Below are 8,487 nucleotides of genomic sequence, written 5' to 3' on the forward strand. Positions count from 1 at the left end.
CATTTTCAGCACTAAAGCAAAATTTTGCACATCCCAACACAAGTTGAAATATTGTGTTTAAAAATTTTGAAAAAAGCGTTAGTATAAATCTAAAAGATCTAAAATTCATGGTAACATTTTCTTGATTGCAAAGTTTGGATCTTTAGGTTAATTAAAAAAAATATGTTATTTAAAAAAAAATATTCTATTATTGAAATTAGACTAAAATATAAGAACTAAACTTATTTGTAATAATTTTGAAAAAAATTGCTCTATTTTTAAGAGCTCAATAAATCATTACTTATTAAAAATTCATCAAGATCATTGGAATTTTTGTAGTATCCATTTTAAAATGGCCATTTAATATTAATGTAAGCACAAATATAACTAACAATATTTGAAGTGTTTCCTAGGGAAAGGTGCGGAAAAAGACCAGCTTATGTTCGACCTATAATCACCTGTAAAACAAAGACAAACCTACGTATTTCCTCTTATGTTAAGCACTTGCATTTCAATGACAATTCGTTCAATTTGGCTTTAAATTTCTCAATTGCTGCATTGTCATTCTCATCTAGCCATTCCTCGACAATATTTAGTGCCCCACTGATATCATCTGCAACACGTATCTGCATTGTTCCCCTGTTCTTGGCCTCCATCAGCCTACTTTTCATGTTGCAAATATAACATTCTAGAGTGTTTTTGGCCAAATGCTTCTTAGCCATTTCTTCATCCTCTTTATGAAATATGTGTGCATCAGCAACCATTCTATCTATCTCCTCCTTACAAAGTCTCTCACGCTCATTTGTAACAGTAATTTGATTGTTTCTCCCTGTTCCCACATCCTTGGCAGAGGCTGTAAGAATTCCCTCTTCATCCACTTTAAAGAAAACTCTTATCTTAGGCACCCCACACCGGGCAGGTGGAATCCCATCGAGGACAAACTCGCCAAGCAAATTATTGTGTGCATCCAAAGTTCTCTCGCCTTCATAAATTGGAAAACTTACACTTGTCTGATTGTCAAATCTTGTGGTGACAGAAGACTCTTTCAAAGTAGGAATGGGAGTGTTGCGGGGCACTACTACTTTCATGATGCCATCGTCGACTGAAATTCCAAGACTCAAAGGAGTGACGTCCATCAAGACTAAGTGAATGTTTTCCTTGTTGAGTACAGCTGCCTGCAAAGCTGCACCATAAGCAACTGCCTCGTCTGGATTTACACTTTTGCAGAGCTCCTTTCCCTCAAAGAATTGACTTACCAACTCCTGAACCTTGGGTATACGCGAAGAACCTCCTACTAATACAATGTCGTTTATTTGGTGTTTGCTAAGCTTGGAGTCTTCCAGGCATTGCTTCACTACTTGCATGCATTTGTCAAATAGGTCAGCGTTGAGCTCCTCAAACTTGGCTCTTCTGATCTTTGTGTGGAAATCTTGCCCTTCATACAGGCTATCTATATCAATTACAGTTTCTACCGCCGAAGACAAACTTCTTTTTGCCCTCTCGCACTCTGAGCGTAGTCTCCGAAGAACTTTGGGATTTGTACCAATATCCATTTTATACTTTTTGTTGAACAGCTGAACACAATAATTGAGCATCCTGTTGTCAAAATCCCCACCTCCCAAATGCATGTCCCCTCCAACAGCTTTTACTTCAACCTTACCTCTTTCCACTGTAACAATAGATACGTCAAAGGTACCTCCTCCAAGGTCGAAAACTAGAATGTTTCTTGTTCCTTCCTCCAATGCATCAAAGCCATAAGTTATTGCTGCAGCCGTGGGTTCATTGATGATCCGCATGACATCAAGCCCTGCAATCTTACCGGCATCTTTAGTTGCTCGCTTCTGTGAATCATTAAAATAAGCAGGCACGGTAATTACAGCTTTCTTCACACCACACTGGAGGTATCGCTCTGCTATCGTCTTCATTTTTACCAATACCATGGACGAGATTTCCTCAGCCGCAAATAGCTTTTTCTCACCTTTTTAAGTCACTTCAACCATAGGCTTGTCATTCTTACCGGGAATCATAGTGAAAGGCCACAATTGTTTGTCAGACTGCACAGAAGGATCATTGTATGTTCTTCCAATGAGCCTCTTGACATCAAACACAGTGTTGGTAGGATTAGTTGAAATCTGAAACTTGGCAGCATCTCCAACAAGTCTTTCATCGGGGGTGAAAGCAACCATGGAGGGAGTGGTTCTGTTTCCTTGGTCATTAGCAATAATTTCAACTCTGTCATGCTGCCACACTCCCACACAGCTGTAAGTTGTCCCCAGATCAATTCCAATAACCTTATCTTTGGCCTTCCTGTCCATGTTATATTCTGCATGAATGTAAGAATAGTTTTTAGAAAATTTGCAGTTAATGTAATCACAGGAAACTGCTGTTTTCAATTCCTAGATGAAAAATTTTAAGAACAGAATGCAACCTTAAACATAGTGCAAAAGCCTTATAATGTGAAAGGAAGAGGCAGAGGACTGAGGAGAAAACAAAAGACTATTACAGAGAACAAAAGAACATAGATCAACCCAAAAAGAAATGTATCGATATATATTTCAAAGACATAAGGTTTAATGATATAAGACAGAGCTGCTGCTCTGTGTTGTGGACAGAAAAATAAGAAAAAGAGAGACACCTGTTCGTTGACTGCTTCAAACTGTTGATGTGCTCTCGTACAACTATGATAAAAGACTTTAAAACCTGCGTATATGCCCAGCAAAGAGAGCAATAAATGAAACGATTAGTTACAATTAAATGAGCATCGTCAATCGAAGAGGAAAAGTGTGAGAATGAAGATTTTGCGATTAATTCTCATTTGAATGTCTGGATAGAGAATGAGGAGGAAGGCAGTTATGGATCTGAGCTGGTGATAGAAATCCCGCACGCTTGAATGGACGAAAAAAACAGGCAGGGAGAATATGAATGGTCTTTAGCATTCATCTAAATTTCTTAATTGTTGGAATTTTCTTTGAACATAAGCTGGATCCTGATTTGTATGAATGTCGCCTGGTATTTGTTTATTGAATAAACTAATACAATCTCGAATCTCGATAATACTGAGTGAAATAATTGAGAAATGGCATGGTAAAATGAGAACTATTGTATAGTTAATTAAATTGAGTGAAGAAAACAGAAAAATGACCTAAAAGACAGCTCCCACATATCTAAGTAAACCACATTTTATATTTTAATTAATGATTCTGACAAACAGATAATCAAGTATCTTCATCCAAATCCAAGATGCATTAAACCAAACGTCAATGGGGCGTTAAAATGAAATGCATGAAAATCCAATCAGGAGGGCTCGTCAAGGTAAAATTCTCCTTTGAGGGTTTGCATTGTGCAGGGTCATTTTATAGTAAACATATTCTATATTTTCTTGTTACGAATTCAAAATGTCCACATCCCATAACAAGTTTCAGGCCAACAAAGCTGTGGCAGAAGCTGCAGACGATGGTGGGAAACAATTTACTGGTAACTTGGTCGAAGGAGGGAATAAAACATGTATGAGGAAAATGATCACATTGTGGCCATTTTGTGATTGATATCATATATATAAAAAAATCGTGTAGATAAAGAGATGGTCATTATGTAATCATCCTTCTCTAATCCGTTAACTCCAGTTCGACTCGGATTTTTATTGTGAAACTTTTCTATCATGAAGCACCAATTCAATCAACATATTCATTTAATTGATATATTTAATTTTTAATCTATTTTAAAAGATATAAAAATTCAAGTCTCATAAGTACTTTGACAATCAATTTTTTTTTATGCTGGGAAATATAAAAGATGATTAGATTTAAGACAACAATGTTGAGACAAGCAATTTATAGATTGTCTTATGTGTGTATGTGTGTCTGTGTATATATGCGTACATGTATACATGTATATATAATCAAAATTAATTATAAAAGTTAATGAATGTATGTACACAAATATGCATATGAACGAATGGATTTTGATTTAAAACTCATTATAAAAGTTACCATAAACAGAAAGAAAAAAAGATTGTAGATGAAGGAAGATGGAATATGAAGGGAATTTGCAACAAGAATAGAACAAAATATGTGGCTGATGACTATTAGAACACTTTGGATCTGTCTCAGCATTTTGGGTTCCTAAAAATCTGAGCTGAGTTGCCTTCTAGAATTTTCTTAGAAAACCAAGAATTTATCGGAATTCTATAATGAAGGGATCTATAAAGAGCTCCACTCATTCCAAGATGTACATAAAGATCTTTAAGTTCAAATTATAACTGATCCATTAAATTATGACTTCATGAGTATTTTCATTTTTATAAATCATGAATATAAAATATTTAAATATTTTATTTATTAACAATTATGGACATCACTATTTATGTATATAAGTTCAAGGGTTCAAACTAATAACTGACCTCAAAACTCATTACTCATTACTTATAAACAAATAAGTTTGTGAATAGTCATTCTGTTTTTTTTCATTTTGATGTGGGCTACATTTGCATATGTTGTGCTTTTAACTAGACGTAGCAACGCAACACAAGTGAGCTGAAAAAGGAGGTGTGGCCACAACACCGAATGTAAATCCGGCAGAGTGGTCTAACATAGTCAGTATTTTCAATTGTATATAATTAAGAAAGTTAGAGGTAAGGAAAGATTGTGTATATAGTACATATACAATCTAAACTAAGGCAATGTATAAAAGTTTAATTTAAAAAACTCTTTTACAATTAAGAAAATTTATTATTGAAGAAATTTAAATATAATGAATATTTTTTACTTCACTCTTAAACATGTGAAATATATATAGACATAATTTACATATTATATAAAATAATGCAAAAGATAAACATATATACTTAAAAAATAAATAAAAATAAAAAAATTCAAAATAATATTCAAAAAGTTTTACCACCTAAATTGATCCCAATCCTACCATTAACAAGTACTTATCATTGGTTGACAAAATTCAAAGTAATGAATAGAATTTTTTTTGGTTTCTCAATGTTTGCTATTTCTCTTGTTGGATGCCTTACAAAAAAGAGGGCACGATGAACTAAACGTAATTGTTTGACAATTTTTTTGGACAAATTGGGATAGTAAATCTGGCTTCAAAGCCTCATCCTGGTTGCATTGCATACAACCTAGAAATAAGGGCGAATTGGGACTGGTAGATCGTAAGACTCAAGGGGTCTGTTTATTAGCTAAATGGATCATAAGAATTGTGACTGGTGATGAACCTTGGAAACTTTTGGTTAATCATCGTATTTCTTTTGCAGCTATGAATAACAAATGGCAGAGTGTGGGGTGGGTTGATAGGATTTTGATGGCTCCCTTCTTTCGTATAAGAGCTTCATTCGTATTCCAATCTATTTGGAAAGCTTGGCAATAAATTGACAAATTTTTTAAATGGAAAGAATCTCTACAACATGGGTTTATTTTTGCTACATCTTCTATTTGCTAGAACAAACTTGTTCAATATTATAGACAACCACTTGCTATCAATTTTCCCTAACGAGCTCATTCAAAAAAGGTGCGCAACAGTTCAGTGATATTTGAATGGTAGAGCTCCAAAATCTCTTTTAGGTTACATAACAGGTCTAAAGGTTTTATCACCTTTTTGGAATCATTGGTGCCTATGGATCTTCTGATGAAAATCTACACTCCTCTTCAATGCAATGTTTTCAAAGATTGGATCTGGCTTGAGAAAACTTCCAAATTTTAAACTAAATCCAAGACTTAATGTCAAATGGGTTGTAAATTTAAAGTGAAGAAGTGGAGGAACTTAAGTGCTCAAATTTGGAGGTCTAGGGCTGAAGCTAATGCTCAAATCATGAGCTGGAAAATCCTAAACTTTAAACTGCCTGTTGGGGAAAGATTAAATTTTTTAAAGATTTCTCTACAAAAGTGCCCTTTCTACAAGCATTCTGAAAGCATAAAACATATTTTTGGAAGCTATTCATGGACTAAGAAAAAATGAAATGCAATTTTTGTTCATTTCCTTGCTAATTTTTATCATGTTTTGGGTTGGAAAGAAGCTATCTTGGGTATTACGTTTTAGAAGAATATGGTTGAGAAAACTATTTTGATGACCATTTGGAAAAGTAAATGTTTAGCTGTATTTTCTAATCATTTTACTCATCAAGAAGTAGAAATGCTACAGTTTTATTATGATGTCATGTTGCAATTTGCTTGCTTCTTTGTGTTCTCAGCTAAAGAAGAAGGATCGGCACAGCAAGCTTTTGGAAAAGATCAAATACCAATTTTTACAATTGCATCATAGAGATGTTAGATTTTCCAGACAGCTTAAAATTTCATGTTTAAACTATGTTCTGTTGTCATAAGCTTTTTTAAGTTTCTTATCTTTTGTTGGAACTACTTCAACTACGTGTATTGTTGCTCTGTGATATCGGTTACTCTTTATTTATTTCTTCCTTCCTTCTCTGCAGCTCCCTTTGAACTCTTTCTAATCAACTTTAATAAATTAAAAAAAACTGTTGGGAAAGATATCAGACTCTAAGTTGGGCCTGCTAAACATAGTACTTCAACTACGTGTATTGTTGCTCTGTGATATCGGTTACTCTTTATTTATTTCTTCCTTCCTTCTCTGCAGCTCCCTTTGAACTCTTTCTAATCAACTTTAATAAATTAAAAAAAACTGTTGGGAAAGATATCAGACTCTAAGTTGGGGCTGCTAAGCCTACTATGTTTTTTCTCTCTTATAATGGCAGTGTAATTTGTGATTTGCATTATTATTGTAAAACAATGATATTAAAGTATGTTTTGATTTGTAGAAATGGTTGCAGTTATCAATATGCTATCCTAAGCTGACAGTTTTCAAACAAATTGTCATTTGGTGGACACCATATTATGTGGCTTTGGAAAAAGATATTGGTATTATTATAATTGCCGAAACAATTATCTGTCACTACAAAGGCTCCTACTGCCATCTGGGCTCATTGTTAAGATATTCATGAATGATTGGATTTTGTGAAGGGGTTTGGTCTGTTTTCCCCTTTCGAAGCAGAACAAGGGCATCTGTGCCATTTATGGGTAAACTCGTGAATTTTGTGTGTAATAGAATTTCAGCCTAACCTATGCCTTGTGTAATGCACTATAGAAAGAGGGCAGAATTTTTGAAATTTTATTTTTCTGCGTCTCGCTTAGGGGCACTATATCCCACATGAATGCCCATTGACCGTATCCTCAAAATTGTGAAATGATGCACTAGGATAGATTTTTAGAGAGGGCATCCATCCAAAACACTTCTTTTCAAATCATAATGCTTCACTTTGGGGAAACTAATGTGATAACACGAACTGAACAGGCTTCCATATTTTTCTCGCATGTGATAGGTTGTGAGAAATAAGCGTGATAGGGGAAAGTAAAATTAGCCATGGTGACCGCGAAATCAAGTATTGTCAGGGGCAAAATTACAATCATCAGCCGTGCAGGCTCATTTGAAACATGGTGGAGTAAGTCAGAAACGTTGATTTAGTGTAGACTAAAAATTCATTAGGGTTTTATGGGAGAAACAGAGGCCAGATAACAGGAGAAGTGAGATTACCAGATACGATAGCAAGGCTAAGAGCCTATAGGGGATTAAATTGCATACAAACAGCGGTGCAGGCCTGCTCCAATTATTTGGGGGAGAATTTGAATGATTTGGTGTAGTAATACCTAAGTCCACAAAATAAAATAAACTCTATGTATTTGTGATGAAAACTGTTTCATGAGCATTTCTGGGGATTTAACTTATAGGTTTAGAGAAATGTCTGCATCAATTTACGGCTCAAAAAGTGAAGAGAATCATATTAAAAAACAAATAAATGCAATAGTTGCTCTCAAAATAAAAAATCAATGATGCATGCTTAAACAGCTTGCTAAGGACCATAGCATACACCTTTTCCGAGCACAACTGAACAGCTACCTACATAATCTTAGCAGTGCTGCAAAAGTAATAAATGAGAGAGAAAAGTAAGATTACCTTTACAAATCTGCAGAATTCTCTGTGAATGGCTTTCCTCTGCAATAAAAGATGATGAGGGTATAACAAGCCGACTGTGGACTTAGAAGCCGAGCTCGGGACTTCCAAGATAATAGCTGTAGACTTCGAAAAACAAATAACCAATGCACGTCTACCTTTTAATTTCAAGTGAACAAAATTTTTCCCGCTCATAATAATTAATAATCTTTTATTAGTTGATTATTTTATCCTCTCTCCCTAAAATAAATAAAATGAATATTGTATTTATTTCTTTTAACTATACATTTAATTAAATTCGCCTGTTCTACACCATCAATCTAATTTTATCCTTTCAATTTAATAAATAAAATTAGTATTACATTTTTTTTTAGTATGCATTTAATTCTCTCAACTATTCCATGAGAGAGAGGGGGAGAGGGAGAGAGAGAGGATGAGGTAAAAAAAAAAGAGTGAGGGTGGGAAGGATAGAGGGAAATGTACGTAAAGAGAGGAGAGGTGAGATAGAGATAAATAAAGAGGAAATGAGTGTAATACCCT

General features: G+C 34.5%; 1 pseudogene; it reads right to left on the reverse strand.

Moving 5' to 3' along the window:
* Positions 1-343: 343 nt before the first annotated feature.
* On the reverse strand, positions 344-8,058 carry LOC131055714 (heat shock cognate 70 kDa protein-like; annotated as a pseudogene).
* Between the last annotated feature and the right edge of the window lie 429 nt (positions 8,059-8,487).

The sequence above is a fragment of the Cryptomeria japonica genome, chromosome 10, assembly GCF_030272615.1.
Source record: "Cryptomeria japonica chromosome 10, Sugi_1.0, whole genome shotgun sequence".
Lineage (NCBI taxonomy): Eukaryota > Viridiplantae > Streptophyta > Pinopsida > Cupressales > Cupressaceae > Cryptomeria > Cryptomeria japonica.